The sequence below is a fragment of the Pinus tabuliformis genome, chromosome Q, assembly GCF_031772625.1.
Source record: "Pinus tabuliformis cultivar Carrire ecotype Pingquan chromosome Q, CPIR1, whole genome shotgun sequence".
Taxonomy (NCBI): domain Eukaryota; kingdom Viridiplantae; phylum Streptophyta; class Pinopsida; order Pinales; family Pinaceae; genus Pinus; species Pinus tabuliformis.
Window position 1 is genome coordinate 1,170,374,777 of NC_142296.1, and position 17,951 is coordinate 1,170,392,727.

Genomic DNA, 17,951 nt, shown 5'->3' on the forward strand with positions numbered 1-17,951 from the left:
AGGGGGTCTTGTGTTTTCAAGGAAGTTGGATTCCTATGTATCAAATTAATGTAATTATTAAAGTTTTTATTAATTTCAATGAGAGATATTATGAATAGGATTTAATCAAGTATTGTGAGGCATATTTGTAAATGTTCCCGAATGTTGGAGAATATGAGAGAATTAGGACAATTGAGAGTTCATAGAGATTGAGAGATTTGGGAATTAATTGTAAAGCTTAGATTGAGAATTAGCTGATGATTTTGTGGATTAGAGAGGATCCTTAGAGATAAAGAATATATTTTAAGATTTTGTTGAGAAGGTTATGGATCTAAGCCAGGAATTACTTATAGAATCCTTTTGTATAAATGTAAGCCTAAAAGGCATAGAAAAGGGTTAGCTACCTAGGAATTAGTTCGAGAGTTAGATAGGTTTGGTTGTAATCCTACAAGCAGGAAAGTGAAAATGCCACTGATAAGAAAATCAGGACAGAGAGAGACAAAGACTCATGATGTAATTATTTGTTTATATATACAAAGATATTTTGATTCCTAAGTGTGTGAGGTGTGTTGATTGATGGAGTTATAGATTGTGTGTGAATTAGAAGCAATTTTGCATAACATGGGGTTACAGGTGTGTAGAACCAGAGATCAAGTGCAGGGAAGAGTGTATCGGGTTTACACGCAGACAGTGTTGGAAGAAACCTTTATTGTTACAGTGAAGGTATACTGTAAGGTTCTTAAAACCTAAGGAGTTATGTAGTGGAAGCGTAAAAGAGCAAAGGAATAAAGAACGAAGTTGAAGATCAGATCAGAATAATTGAAGACCAGAAGGAGAAATCAAATACACAGGCAGAAACCCGAACAAATGGACTATTACACAGTAAAGAACAGAAGAGTGTAGCAGCAAAGCACAGTCGTTGGATCAGATAGATCAATGAACGAGAGTGATGGAGATAGATGGCCAGGATTAAGTCGCGTAGAATAAAGTTAAGAAGTTGAGCGGTGGAGTTTAAGCCACGTGTTAGTAGAAGGACGAAGCAACTTTCCTAAGCGGGAAGCCTTTTCTCACGCTCCCTTGAAGTTGTAAGTCGTATTCCAAAATCGGATGCGATAAGGTTTTATGCAACAAAATTAAACCCTTGTTGAATTCTGGCCATTAGGATCGCCCATTGGGTGATTGATCGGACGCATATCGCCTCCAAAAGTGCGTCATGGTTAATTTGCAATTCGAACACAATGTGGTTTTATACAATGGGCTTAAAACCTCGTTGAGTTTCGATAAATGTGATCGTTCAATGGTTGATTGATCAGAAGTTAATCATGCTCAAATGTGCACATAGGTTAACACGTCGAGCGGACCCAATAAGGTATTCAAAGAAGTTTAACTTCTTTGAGTTCCGACAGGTGAAAGGATTAAATTTGGAGATCATGCGATAGCTGTTGATTTGAAGGAAGAAATGAATGGTGCAGATTTGAAGTGAAAGGTTGTGGAATGGCGGAAAGGTAAGGGTTAAGTGTGGTTTATGTGTAATTTCTATTATATGGAATTATAATAGAAATAAAACGGAATATACGTATTATGGTTTAAGTTGATTTTAACCAAAGACTAAAGAAGGGTATGGTTGATATGTGCGGGTGATTATAGAAGGGTTAAACTATAAGGAATAAGAATTAACTAAAGGTTATGAAGGGTCGTATAAGGTTCCTCTAAAGAGTTATTAAAGTTTAGACTTTGGAGATCCAAATGAAATATTTCCGAATAAGAGTTTAATTAAGAGTTAAACCTTGAATTGTAAAGGTTTCCCTATGTATGGAATTTTAGAATTCCTGGGACATGTATATAACATGTATATTTCCGCATAATGTGGGTATTGTCAGTTTAGGATGACATCATTTGGTATCAAAGCAAAATAAGGAAATTTTGTGTGTAAGAATTCTTTGAGAGAACTTTGTTCTAAGAGTTATGTTTTGAAGGTGTATATACAGGTGAATGGTGATGAAAGCAGGCAAGAGGAGATCAGATTTTAAATCTGACAAACAGTAGACACACAGAGATAAAGTGCAGCAGAATTGAAAATGTAGAGGAAACAAAGAACAATCCAATCAAACTGCAAGTGAATCATAGAATAAGATCGTGAAGAGGTCCTGAAGATAGCAAGTGATAAGATTGCAGCAACCTAGAGCAAGGAGTGCTCAATTGGTTCCAAAGGAAAGAACCAAAGAGATGCCAAAAGACTAAGATTAGAGGAGAAAAGCTTAGTGGTAGAAAGAAGGAGACTTGTTACTACAGAGGTATTGTTGCAGCTCACAGAAAGATCATCAAGGCAATTCCACGGAGGATGTGGGTAGAATTTCTAAGGGATGAAGGAAGCTAGGTAAGAGTTTCTGAACTAAAGGAGAATGTGGAAAAACCTTGAAGAATTCTAATAGAGGTTGGATAAAGAGGACAGTTGTGTTCTTAAAAGGTGCAGATGAGTTGAATCCTAGAAGGAGTAGAGAGAAGTGCTCAAAGAGGTTCCAGAGATAGAGAACCAAGTGCTTGCCAAAAGTCCAAGTACAGAGGAAAGATTGGTGAGGTAAGTGGAAGCAAGGAGGACTTGTTATTGCATAGGCTTTAGTGCAGCTCATAGTAAGTGAGTGAGGAGCTCATGAAGATAGAGGATAAAATGACTACTGATAGTCATAATAAAGGTTCTAAGGAAGACCACAACAGAAGAAAAGTGAGGAAAGATGATTCCAAGGCAAATGGCAAGAGAATGAGTCAAGAGGAGCGTGACAAGGAGATTGCAGAGTTAAAAGGACAACTCGATACATTAAGGATGCTACTGAAGAAAAGCTAAATACAAGGTTGGGTCTTGAGGAAAAAGGCAGTGAAGTAGCATAAATTACACAGAAGGCTATAGTAGAGGCAAGTGAAGTGGTTGGTGGAAAAACTCAGAGAAGCTGAGTTGGAAATGGAAGTTTCTATTTGTGAAGCAAAACAGGGGGAAGTTCTGGGTGAAGATGAAGAATGGAGATCAGTTAAATATCTCATGAACTATTGTGATAGTTCAAATAAGCCTGAGGAAATGAGGACAAAGGTAGCAGAAGAGGCTATAAAACCTTGTATTTTTGAATCAAATAGTTTTGGTGTGTTTGCAGGTTTTACAAAGGATTGGCAATCTTATGAAGCTATCACAAAAATTGATAAAAGTAACCAGAGTTTAGAGGAAAACATGGATTAGCATACTTATGTGCTGATAGAGGATGAAGAGTACTTCTCAAAAGATAAGTATTCTAGATCAGAGTATGATGGAGAATGCCTCTTGAATGAGGAAAATATTTAATTGTTGCAGCAGAAAGAAATTATTAATGAATTGATATTTGGAGCTATTACAAAACAAGGACAATTCCTTGTGGAAGAAGGAGATGAAGTTCAACCTGAAGAGTTGACATGTGAAACATTAGTTAAGGCTGTTGAGCCTTGCATTTTTCAAACTGACAATTGTTGTGTGAATACAGGGATTATAAGTGTTGAAGGAGAACAATTCTTAAATACTATTACACAACATGGAGATGATGAAGTATTGACTCTTGAAAACGTAAGGAGGGAACGCGAACTTATTTCTGTGAAGATGAATGAGACAGAATTGTCTATGGAATATAATCCGATTGAATCATTGAGCAATAGTGACCATGTAAAGGATGAAGCTGGAAATGAAGAGCATTGTGATAAAACACTTGCTAAATGTAAATAGGAAATTGAATTGTCGGAGAAGTTGTTAGGAGGAAATGGAAATAGAAAGGAAATGGTTACAATATTACTTGACAGTAGCAAAGAGTCTCTAAAAGACATGGAGACAGAAGAGTGTTTTAATTCACAAACCAATAGTTTGTTTGCAGGAACACTGAGTAGAATGAATGAGTGTGATGCTAGGATCGAAGAAACTAAACAGAGGTTATTTGGAGATTAGATGGAAGTTCAGAAGCAACAAGAGGGTAAGGATGAAAGGGTGGTAGTAAGAATCCAACAACACCAAAGTGAAGGTAACCAACAAAAGATTAAAGGAAAACTTGAAGAAGAGACTATGTTAGTTGAAAACATAGTAAAGGATCATCATTCCATCATGATAATAGGCACAATGGAGAAAACCAGGGAAGCTATTGAGGTAGTCAATAAAGAAGGACTAAAATCTCATCAAAGGATCAGTGAATGGGAGAAATAATTGGAGCTACTGGAGAAATGGCTGAAAGCACCAGTAGGGAAGAAAGAACCTGATGAAGATTGCAAAGGATATGTAAGAGAGGAAGAGGAAAACGTCCAACAAAGAAATGAGTTAGACATAGAAATTGAATGATGACGGAATTGACTAGAAAATTGTCTCAAAAGGAGAAGACAACAACAAGAAAGAAAATCGGTCATAAGAAAAAGACAACAGCAGGCTGTGAGAGCATAGCTAGTGGGGCAATCCAGCATAAAGTATGGAAACCTAGAGAACAACAACAAAAAACAGCAGCAACCAAAGACAGACTACAAAACAAAGTTTGGGAGACTGGAGGTTTTCTATCAACATATGGGAACACATGATCAGGAGGTCATGAATGTTTTCAACCATGTGAGTTTGATGCAGGAGCATTCAATGCAACAATATCATTGTATTTTAGTAGACATAGGGGGTATTTCATTTTCAGGGAAGTTGGATTCCTATGTATCAAACTAATGTAATTATTAAGTTTTTGAGTAATTTTAGTGAGAGATATTAAGAATAGGATTTAATTAAGTATTGTGAGGCATATTTGTAAATGTTCCCGAATTTTGGAGAACATGAGAGGATTAGGACAGTTGAGAGTTCACAGAGGTTTAGAGATTTGAGAATTAATTGTAAAGCTTAGATTAAGAATTAGTTGATGATTTTGTGGATTAGAGAGGATCCTTAGAGATAAAGAAGAGATTTTAGGATTTTGTTGAGAAGGTTATGGATCTAAACCAGGAATTGATTATAGAATCCTTTTGTATAAATGTAAGCCTAAAAGGCATAGAAAAGGGTTAGCTAGCTAGGAATTAGTTCGAGAGTTAGATAGGTTTGCTTGTAAGCCTACAAGTAGGAAAGGGAAAAGGCCACTAATAAGAAAATCAGGCCAGAGAGAGATAAAGACTCATGATGTAATTATTTGTTTATATATACACAAAGATTTCGACTCCTGAGTGTGTGATGTGTGTTGATTGATGGAATTATAGATTGTCTATGAATTAGAAGTAATTTTGCATAACATAGGGTTGCAGGTGTGCAGTACTAGAGATCAAGTGTAGGGAAGAGTGTATCGGGTTTACATGCAGACAATGTTGGAATAAACCTTTAATGCTATAGTGAAGGTATACTGTAAAGTTCTTAAAACGTAAGTAGTTATGCAATGGAAGCATAAAAGAGCAAAGGAATAAAGAATGAAGCTGAAGATCGGATCAGGATAATTGGAGACCGGAAGGTGAAATCAAATACACAAGCCGAAACCTAAACAAATGGACTATTACATAGTAAAGAATAGAAGTGCATAGCAGCAAAGTGTAGTCATTGGATCAGAAAGATCAACGAATGAGAGTGATGGAGATAGACAGCTTGGATTAAGTGGCGTAGAATAAAGTTAAGAAGTTGAGCAACGGAAGTTAAGCCACGTGTTAGCAAAAGGACATAGCGATTTTCGTAAGTGGGAAGTTGTTTCTCGCGCGCCCTCGAAGTTGTAAGTGGTATTCCCAAATCGGACGTGATAAGGTTTTATGCAACGGAATTAAACTATCGTTGAATTCAGGCCATCAGGATTGTCCGTTGGGTGATTGATTGATGCATATCACTTTCTAAAGTGCACGATGGTTAATTTGGAATTCGAATGCGATGAGGTTTTATATAACGGGCTTAAAACATTGTTGAGTTCCGATAATCATGACCGTTCAATGGTTGATTGACCAAATGGTAATCGCGCTCTAATGTGCGCATAAGTTAACACGTCGGGCGGACCCGATGAGTTATTCAAAGAAGTTTAACTTCTTTGAGTTCCGGTGGATGAATGGGTTGAATTTTGAGATCACGCAATAGCCATTAATCTGAAGGAAAAAATCAACGGTGCAGATTTGAAGCGAAAGGTTGAGCATCAATATATGTGCCAAGGTCATGGAATGGCAGAAAGGTAAGGGTTAAGCATGGTCTATGTGTAATTTCTATTATATGAAATTATAATAGAAATAAAGCGGAATATACGTAATATGGTTTAAGTCGAGTTTAACCAAAAACTAAAGAAGGGTATGGTTAATATGCGCGGGTGATTACCGAAGGGTTAAACTATAAGGAATAAGAATTAACTAAAGGTTATGAAGGGTCGTATAAGGTTCCGCTAAAGAGTTATTAAAGTTTAGACTTTGGAGAGCCAAATGAAATATTTCCGCATAAGAGCTTAATTAAGAGTTAAACCTTGAATTGTAAAGGTTTCCATAAGTATGGAATTTTAGAATTCCTGGGACATGTATATGACATGTATATTTCCGCATAATGTGGGTATTGTCAGTTTAGGCTGACATCAAATTCCTATGAAGGGTAGCTTTTATTTAAAGGGAAATAAAGCCTCTAAAAATAGCGCAATCCCTAAAGGATCAGTTCCTGATTGCATGCAATATCAGTGCAACTCAAAAAAATCTAAAACAAATAGTACATTGTCCCTACACTCTAGTCTCAAACAATGCGAGAGCATAACATATAAAACACATATACAGAGAGATTTTCCCTTGGATCCCAAAATTGGGACTACCAGCTTGATTTTTCATTATTTTATTTTCAATGCTACAATACATATATATATACATCTCGAAGCATCCAATACCATGGACCGAAAACCATCGCGCCCAAAACCATGTGCGAAAACCATGCACAAAACCATAGGTAGGTTCGCCCCACCTAATATAGGGTCCAAAAGAAATTCCCCAGGGTGCTGCCCCGGACCTCGTAGAGGGGGGCTAACCGCCCCCCTCAAACCCCCTATGATCCCCCTACTGCACAATCAGCGCAACGAAGGGAGGGCTCTGACCCCCCTCTAACCCTCTGGTTAACTAGGGAGGCTAGTCATTGAAAGATATAACACAACCCAACATTCTACCACTTCTTGTTTTCTTTCCACAGGAGAGCTTAGTCATTTATCCAACCCTACAATGCCCATTGTTTCTCTATGCCAAGAGAACTTCTCAGAGCTCACAGATTTTGTCAATGCATCTGCAGTATTCTTCAAAGTGTCCACCTTTACTAGCAACACCTTTTTGTCTTCTATCATATCCCTCACAAAGTGATACTGAAAAACAATGTGCTTTGTCTTTGAATAGTAAGTAGGGTTATTTGCCAAGAAAGTTTCACTTTGGTTGTCATAGTCTATCCTTATAGCTCCCTATAATAAAACCATACTTGAATGCAATCTCAGCAACCAAACTGCTTCCTTGCTTGCATGAGTGACTACCATGTATTCTGCCTCTCTAGTTGATAGTGCCACTACAGATTGTTTCTTACTCATCCAATTGACTGCACCTTCAAATAGGTTAAACACATACCCACTTGTAGATCTTCTCTGATCCAGATCTCCATCCTAGTGTGCATTAACAAATCCATGGATATCCAATACTCTGTCCAATCTTGGTCTTTATTGGTAGAACAAACCATAATCACTAGTGCCATGAAAATACATGAAAACCCACTTCACTGTTGTCCAATGCTCCTTCCCTGCTTTTTACATAAGCCTGCTCAATACTCCCACTGCACGTGAAATGTGTGGTCTAGTACACACCATCGCATACATTAGGCTACCGACTGCACTTTCATATGGGAAACGAGACATGTCCTCTTCCTCTTCTTGTGTCTTGGGACACTATTTAGCAGATAAGTTTACACCTGCATGAATAGGAACCTTCAGCGGTTTACTATCTTTCATATTAAACCTCTGCAGTATTGTCTCGACATACTTCCTCTAGTTTAATGCGAGCTTCCTCTTTGCCCGATCTCTTTTAATTTCCATAGCCAAATATAGTTTGCAGCTCGAAGATCTTTCATGTCGAATTTGGAGGACAACTGGGTCTTCAAATCCTGGATAATTTCTTTGTCATTTGCAACCAACAACATATCATCCACATACAAGACCAGATAAATAACACGGTCACCAATTAATTTAAAATACACACAATGATCTAGTTTTCTTCTAGTGAAGCCAAGTCCTCATATAAATGTATCAAATTTCTAATACCACATCCTTGGTGACTGTTTTAACCCATACAAAGTCTACTTTAACTTGCATACCAGTTCTTTCTTACACTTCACTGCAAAGCCTTCAGGTTGCTTCATGTAGATCTCTTCTTCCAGATCCCTATTCACATCCATCTGTTCTACAATGGAATACTTATATCACTCATTACTTGGATTCGTTCACTGTCTTCATACGAAATAGAATAGCTAGTTTGAATCTGCAAGTTGTCCCCTTCCCTAGATAAAATTAATCTAATAGAAGCTATCTTGCCAACAGGAGAAAAAATATCACTAAAATCAATTCCTGGCACCTGGGAATAACCTTTTTCTACCAACCAAGCTTTGTATTTCTCCACCTTTCCTTCTTCATTTGTCTTCTTCTTGAACACCCATTTTTTGCCAATGGGTTTCTTTCCAGTCGAAAACTCCACTAGATCCAAAGCCTCATTTTTGGGTAAAGATGCCATTTCTTCAACCATGGCCTCTTTCCAGAGTTTTCCATCCTCTGAATCTACTTCTTCCTTCACAGTTCTGGGATCATCTTCAATAATAGATAAAGTAAGATTTGAACAGAAAGAAGATGGACTATACCTTTCTGGCTGCCCGCTTTTTCAAACTGATCTTCTCACAATCAGAGTTTGTGGCTCTTCATCTTCTGATTCCTCTTCTGCTGTAGATTCTGATTCTTCCTCCTTTAGATCAAGCTCTATCTTCTTAGGTTCCTTTTGTTGGAATTCATGTTTAATAACATCTTCCCCCTCTCTGAACACTACATCTCAGCTGTACACAACCTTCCTTGTTACTGGGTTCCAAAGTTTATAAACCTTTAAACCATCCTTACACCGAATAAAGATGCACTTTTTAGATTTACTATCCAACTTTGTTCTTTTCTCCTTTGGAACATGTACACATGCATCACATCCAAATATCCTCAGATGTGAAAGAGATAATTTATTACCAATCCATTCCTCTTGTGGAGTCTTATCCTCCAACGCTGATGAAGGTGATCTATTGACCAGGTAACATGCAGTCTCCACCGCCTCTACCCACAATTCCTATGCTAACCCGGCACCACTGAGCATACTTCTTGCCCTTTCCATCAAGGTCTTGTTCATTCTTTCTACAACTCCATTATGCTAAGGTGTGTATGGAGTAGTCTTCTGCCGTGCTATACCACACTTCTTACAGAATTATTCAAGTTCCATCTTGCAAAACTCTCCACCATTATATATCCTTAGCACCTTTATCTTCTTCTCTGTCTGGTTTTCCACCAAAGCCTTACATTCTTTAAACCTGCCAAAGACTTTAGATTTCTTCTTAAGGAAATATATCCATGTATTCCATGAGAATTCATCTATAAATGATACATAGTACATAGACTTACCCAATGATGGAACCTTCATAGGTCCAAACACATCATTGTGCACAAGCTCTAATATTCGTTTCGCCCTCTTACCACCAGAGGGGAAACTCACCCGATTCTGCTTCCCATATACACAATTTTCACAGAAATCAAAATCCAAAGAGCTATTAGTCATACCTTCTACTATACCTTTACCATGAAGTATTCGAAGGCCCTTCTCTCCAATATGTGCAAGCCTTTGATGCCATAGCATGGTCTTTTCTCCAGAGACCACTAGATTTTCTACTCCACTTTCAGGAACCACAAAACTGTTGCACCCATCAATAACAGTGTTACCTTGCAGCTTGTATAGAGTTCCAATCTGAACTCCCTGCATCAATACTAGTGCTCCCTGAACCATCTTGTAGGTATCCTTCTCGAACACTGTTTTTACACCTGCATCATCCAGCTTGCTTAAAGAAATCAGATTTATGGCCAATTTAGGAATATGCAAAACACCCAGAATTGTTCTAATCCTTCCACCTTGCAAATTCAACTTAACTTTTCCATGACAACGATTTTAGCCTTCTTGTCATCCCCCAAGAAGACATCACCACCACCATATTTCTCATACTCGTAGAACCACTCTCTATGGGGAGTGAAGTGAAAGGATGCACTTGAGTCAATCAACCATGCCTCGTGATCTACATGTGTGCTTGAATAAGCCAGGTACACATCCCCTCCTTCATACGAGGTGGTTTTCACCTTTGTAGAAGGAGCATCATCAAATCCCTTTCCTTTGTCAGGAGCTTTACATTTACAATCCCTTTTGAAGTGCCCTTCCTTTCCGCATTTCTAGCACACCTTTATAGTTTTTCCTAGAGATTTAGATCTCCCTCTAGATTTAGATCTCCCACTCAATGACTTATTTTTGTTTCTATTCTGGGACCTTCCTCATATAGATAAGGCATCACCATTTTAGCTCTCCATATTTTTCCGTCTCATCTCCTCCGTTAGTAAGGATGAGACTATTTCATCAAACTGCAAGGTAGTTGCATTGCTACCTATTGCAATAAATAGACTATCCCATGAATTTGGTAGAGAACACAACAAACTGATGCACTTATCTTCATTTGAAATTTTAACATCAATAGATAATAACTGACTTACCACAGTATTGAATGCATTCGGATGCTTTGTCACCGAGTCTCCATATTTCATCATCAGGTTATACAGCTTTTTCTACAGGAACAGTTTATTCACCAGAGACTTAGATTGGTACAAAGTCCCTAACTTGTCCCACAAATCCTTAGTCGTAGCTTCCCCTGATACATTCAACAATACTGAATCTGAGACACACAATCGTATTGTGCTCTTTGCCTTCTGATCCAACTTCTTCCATTCTTCATCAGACACTCTCGTTGGTTTAGTATCCAGATCTACCACGATCCACTGATCTTTATCTACCAACAGATCCACCATCTTGAGTTTCCATAACTCAAAACTCTAACCATTAAATTTCTCAATCTCTGTCTTTCCACTACTCGCCATCTTCTTTCACCATAGAATAGACCCTGCAGATATCCCATTGAACAGGGTCTACCACAGGCCCGAGCAAAACCCCTCAGCAACAAAAGTGTCCCCTTGAAGCCAAAACAACTCCGATACTAAATGTAGGTTTTAACCCCATACATAAATTACCTGCATACGAATTCTAAAACATAGAAAATAAATAATGAGAGAGCATAACACATAAAACACATATACACAAATATTTTCCCCTAGATCCCAAAACTGGGACTACGAGCTTGATTTTTCATTATTTTCTTTTCAATGTTACAATACAAATATATACATGTTGAAGCATCCAATACCATGGACCGAAAACCATCGTGCCCAAAACCATGTGCAAAAACCATGCACAAAACATAGATATTTTCACCCCACCTAATATAGAGTCCAAAATTTTTTTCCCTGGGGCACTGGTCTGGACCCCATAAAGGGGTGCTAACCGCCCCCATCAAACCCCCTGTGACCCCCCCACTGTGTAATCAGTGCAACGAAAGGGGGGCTCCGCCCCCCCTCTGTTATAGACATTTTTGTGCCTTACAGTATGAAGCATGAAATGTCCATAATCTAAGGATCCAAAGTCCCTAAACATGTTGTTCCTACCCCTAGAGGAACAAGGTCAGCAAACCACAGCACTGAATAACAGTTCTCCACCTGAAAACACTCAGAAACAAGCAAATTCTAGATCATGTCAACTACTCCACTGAGCATCTGCGCTGAATGTCAAGTGCTCCACTCTGTACCTGCGCTGAATGTCAACTGCAAAGAAGGCCACCTGCGCTGAGCGTACTTGGACAAGTGGCACAGTCATTCCTCAAGGTGTCAGCGCCCAGGAAGCTTCCAAAATGACACTTGGATCAAGGAATTCGCCTGGTGATGAGTAAGAGGGTCTAGATCTCCAAGTGGAAGCAAGAACCTCCAAGTGGACTCAAGAACTGAAGAATAACTGAAGTGGGAGAGGACACTAGTCAGCTCTCAAGCTGACTCATCCTTTCTCCAAAAATCCTATATATAGATCTCTCTCATGAGGTCTAGGGAGGCTGGAATCTTGTGAATGTAAGGAAGTGCTATTGGTTTGAGTTTAGAGCTATTGGGTGATTTGCTTTGAAGGAGGTGAAGAGGAGATTTCTTTCTGCTGGGAAGGTGATGCTGGATTGGGCCTCTTATGGTTGTATCACTTCCTGAACTTTACTTCTTCCATTAATAAAGCATTTGAGGTTCTTCTATATGCATGTGTCTCAATGATGTATTGTCATACTTGTGTATTTGATTTATTCTAATCCCTGAATCAATTATGAATGTATGCTTCTTGTAGTTTCCCTCTCTTGCCATTTTGCAGGATCTTGGTGTAGCTGGGCCAGTGAAAAAGCAAGGAGCTGGGAGCAAGCAGCAAGGAGAGAAGATTGGATCAACCATTGGCGAAAGACATCGGTTAGTGGATCTCTTTCTCCCCTATTTTACTTTCATAAAGAAGAAATCTTAGATAGCTTTGCTTCGATTGTTGCTGAGGTACTATCACCCTTAGAGTGGGATAGGGTCATTCTGTATTGGATACTTTTCCCAACAACAAATTGGCGACTCCGCTGGGGACCGTATCTTGTTGGTTGTTTGTGTTTTTGCTATTCATTTCCTAAACACAGGGAGTACCGAATCGAACTGCATTTGGATCTTTCAAATGCAAAGTAGAGGACAGCTACTCTAGCTCAGTTTCTGGGCATGTTTATGATTTCAAGAGCTGATCCACAAGGACTTTGAACAGCTCTTAGTGATAGCTTTTCATCCTCCTAATTACCCCTTAGTGTGTACTTGATTGATAACTTTTGATTTGGCCAAAAACTGTGAATTTTTGAGCAATCTGTGACTCGGAAACCAAGAGAAACGAGAGTTTCTCTCTTCATTGCAGGCACTGTGAAGGCAGTCTGCATTTTATCGCAGGTCCCGAAGGGGCTACCTGCGCTGAATGTCAAACTGACAGTGTACTACCTGCGCTGAACCAGTTTTGCCTTGTGCTACTGGGGTTCCCTGCTGTTTATTGCCCTGTTTTCATCCTTGTTTTTGCAGCCTGTTATCAGTCAATGTACCTATCTGAAACCAACTTTCCTTGCCACTATTCCGCCTCGGTTGTATAAAGAAACTGTATTTGTTCTTTGTGTATTTCTTACATCATTTGCAGTTTCCCATAACGAAAGTGAATTAGTCTTGCTGTGGCCTCTTAGATCTAGACCTGTGATAAGTGTCGTATTGATCTTAAGAGTTAGTTTGTTTGCTGTTCATAGCTGATTGAGCTTTTGCTTTCGTCATATGGTTTGAATTTATGTATTTCTAGTGTTGAAACAAGTAAATCTTAAGGTGTCTTTTGATTTTGGACAAAGCTTGTTTGCTTTCACTTGAAATTGAATTCAAAGTTATACAACAGCTTTCTTTTTGTAGTACATCAACATTAAGAAAGAGAAAAGAAATACATGCATTGTGCATGTGCATTTTGACAGCTTGTATGTTGATTTAGGGAAAAGTGCATTAGTGTGTGCTCTATGATCTGTGTGAAAAGATGATGTCTTTCTTTTCCCTCAGTAGTTAAGATTTTCAAAGTTGAAAGACTGAAAAGCTTGCTTATCATCTTAGACTGCATTTAGGAAGTTGTATTATACATCTCATGGTGATCCATAAAGGCAAACTGCTAAACAAGATCAACTTAAAATGAATTGAATTTACATAACAACGCTTTGAAACATAACGCAAACACATAGAGGTCTAAGCTAGAGACGTGTTCCGACGTCGTTAAACGTGATATCTTAGCGTTGAGTGGTTGGGTGATTCCTCCACGGTGAAGCGATAAGTATCAATACGGACTTGTGCTCCCACGTACCGTCACGTATATATTGGGAGACCCCTATAGGAACAAAGCCTTTATCCATAGGAAGCCGTGTCGGCCGCCCTACTGATCGCAATGCAGTGAACACAACATTCACGAAGATCGACCACCCGTACCATAAAACGTATTCTGTGGTTTTGCGAAAGGTTTGGCACACCCTCTGCCTAGATCTCCAGAGCAGTTTCTTTTGGCCTTTTTCAAACTCTATAACTGAAAAAGTCCATCCGAGCATTTGTCACTTCGGGCTTGTTAAAACATCGAAGGAGACTAGAGTCATATTTAGCTTTTTCTCGACTCTTAAAAAGTGAAAAAGCAAGTTGTGTCTAAAGCGTCGTTATAAAATTTATTTTAAACGGAACATAATCACCTCCTATTCCTGCGTTGATCTGTAGGTTGAGAACATGGAACGCCCCAACCAAGGAATTCCCCATGATGGAAATCCTAGTCCTTTCTCCTCTTGGGGAGAAGTTGGTGCGCCCCACATGGCCACATTGTCGCTTCCAGGATTGACAATTGGCTTGCCAATCTGGCTATTCTCAACCAATGTAGTTCAGAACACCATGGTTCCTGAACAGTCGAGTCAACAGTTAGATCAGTCTAGAGCTGCCCACCAGCCTTCTACTTCCTATAACTCTTCCTCCAATCCCTCGTCTTCGCAAGGTAGAGCCGGCAAAAGCCAAGCTCCCATGGAGAAGAAGGAGAAGAAGAAGAAGGAGCCTAAGGCGACTGGGGGCAAGCAAAAGACATCTGACAAAAATCCACACACAGCACAGACCGGGCCTAAATCGCCATGTGTCATATGTAGAGGAGACCACTTCCATAGAGATTGTCCCTGTATTCCCCGGATACTAAGGGACTGGTCCCCTCGTTTGCACAATTCGGGAGCATCAACCTCTGATAGCCATGTTGAATGCTTACCGTCAACCAGCGAAAGTGAAGGTTCAAGACAAAGAGGGGGAGTAAGATCCCCCTGCAGATTGTGTGAAGGCGATCACGCCATCCACCGTTGTCCCTTCTTAGACGAAGCGAAGAGAGTTTTGGAAGATCGTCCGGTTTCACCGTTAAGACTTCCTCCTGGATACAAAAAACTCGTGCCAAGTCCTTCATTGGTTGAGAATACAGCTGGCCCGCTCAAGTGGTCGGCTGAAGCGTCAGTCACTGAAAATGAACCTACTAAATCCAGACCGGACGAAAGTCCAAAGGTCGAAACGGCAGTTGACCCGGTTCTCCCTTCAGAAGTTTCATCTTCAAATGACACCGTCACTGAAGACTCATCTTCAAATGACACCCTCACTGAAGAGAATAAGGATGACACCATCTAGATTCTTTTCATCAACACAGACTCTGATGAGCATCAGGGCAATGCGCCCATTCCTTTATTGCAGGAAGGAACATCGTCAGGGTCATATCCGGCCGTATATTCGGTCCCACCACCAAGCAACCTGGTTGTATCCTTTGATTGGAATCAACTAGGCAGACCCCGGTTGCCAGCCAATATACCATTCAGAATCATAGTCCAAATATACAGAATGGTAATGGCTGGCACTATCATTGATGAAGGGGAATCTGTGAGTATCCTTTCCTCTATTGCTTGGAAAGCACTGGGTTCCCCGGCGCTTTTGCCTGAGATAAGAAATCTCTCAGGTTTCGATAAAGGAACCAGTCGACCATTAGGGATCCTCCCCAATGTGCCCATTACATTGAAAGGGAAGGCCGTTCAAATGAACGTGATGGTCGTTCAAGGACCCTTGGATTATAACCTACTCCTTGGACGAGACTATATATATTGCATGGGAGCAATAGTCTCCTCACTCTTTAGAGTAATGTGTTTTCCACACGAAGGAAGGGTGGTCAAGCTCGTAGACCAACTTTCATTTCCGGGATCACGCATCGCAAATAGTCACATACCAACCCTGAATGGTCTATTCAATCAAGAAATGTCTCCACCCCCAGTCCTCCTTCCCGATGAGTGCGAGTGATTCGGAAAGATGGGACTGGAACCCAGGGGGCATGCATCCTGGTCTGCTTCGGGCAGAAAAAACCCTAGGTATAAGGTAGAATTTCTGCGAGAGAATATGACTAGTCCGTACCCCGTCCGTGGATGGAAGAGGGGTTGTTCTGGAATAGGATTCTTTTGTCAAAGTTACGTGTTTGACAACAGTCATTCACCCTTGTCTATTTCGGTAGGCATTGCCGAGGAAGTGTTTTGTTTGAAAGATTAATGAGACAATCTTTGGGTAACTAGAAAGAGGTAAGCCTCCCTCAATAACAAAAATGTTTTGTCTTTGAGTAGTGTTCTTCTCTTGTCGCAAGTAGCTGTTCTCTTGTCGCAAGTAGTTGTTCTCTTGCGATCTTGCAAAAGATCTGTTAAAAGTTGGGCTGACGAGAAGACAAGTATTGCGTAAGACCCGTTAAAAATAATGAGAATACAAGTATCGTTAACATTAGACTAGCAAGACGACAAGTAGCTGTGAACACCCAAAGAAAAGCAGAGATGGGGGAGAGGAGGGGCAACCTTGAAATTGTATTTTATACCTGGGGGCATGCAAACCTTTTGGAGTGCAAGCTACGAGCGGTTATTTATCTATTTTTGGGATTAGCCGTTTCTGAACTTGCATAAAGAAAGGATGAGGAGCATAGCTTCGTGAGATAAAGCTCCATAAAAAATAGCTATCTCACAGGAGACTTTCTTATCTTATGACTGGTATATCGAGCAGTTTTAGCATAAAGTTCATGCTCGTTAAAAAATAAACGCAAGATCCGAGAAGTTTTAGCACATAGTTCATGCTCGTTAAAAAATAAACATAAGATTGAGCAGTGTTTTGGCGCATTCAAGCTCGTTAAAAAATGAACCCATACCGGTAAATAACTATTGAGTATGTAACCTGATCAACCGTAAAAAGACCTTGGTCGTGTTTTGTGCACCTTCACCTCCACCGTTCATTTGGCCGATCGTTTACCTCCATATGATTGTTTACCCATTTTGAGGAACAGCTGCGAAGAGTGATTTCACCTAGCCATCCTTGTGACACTGCCGTGATTGGAAAATTCCAACATGTACCTGGAATCAGCTGCTAACCCTGTTCATCACTCGTTCCTCAAAAGACGAGTCTTCTTTGATCTCTTTTCACCTGACTCGTAAAATATGAAAAGTTTGCCGAGTTTTGGCCTTCCAGCTCGTTAAAGTGACCAGAAGAGCTATCCCTCCTCTAGATTTTAATCTTTTTGGACCTGAGGGATTATTGCACAAAAAGGTCGAGCGCTTGTTTTATTCGGCTCGTTAAAGTTATCGAAAACTCATCCCTTCTGTATTGTTTTACACTTTTTCGGACTTAAGGGATTAGATGACGAAAAAGGAATTTTGGAGTTAACTTTCTGTACCTTTTCAGACTCTCTAAAACTGAAAAGGACCGAGTTTTCCTTGTCGTTAGACTCGTTAAAATGATTAAATAGCGACAAACTTGTCTTTAGACGAGAACAAGTTTCCCTATCGCTAGGCTCGTTAAAACATAGCGATGGGCTTGCCCGAAGGGCAGGTTATAGAACAAGCATATGTTATCCTCCTCAAGCTTGACAAAAATAAAGAGGTACTGGTCAGAAATGACTGGGGAAAAATTGGGAGAACCTCAAAGCTTTAATGGTAGCAAGTCGCTCTTGAACATGACACTTTTCCTCCGTACCACATCGGGTTGGGTTGTTTCATTCACCGGTCTCATCACCATGGTCTCGCCAAACCATCCATTTGGGGTAATGCTACCGATCCATCGCATCAGTGTCGTTATATGTTCAAGAGATGTTGTTCAGAAAGAGTCAACCTTGTCCCATCCACTGCCATACATTATCCTTCATCCATCCATGACCGCCTCCCTGAATCATATGTCACAGATTGTTCTCACCTCCACTAAAATCATTAGCTCCGTTTCATGTCACTGATGTGGGAT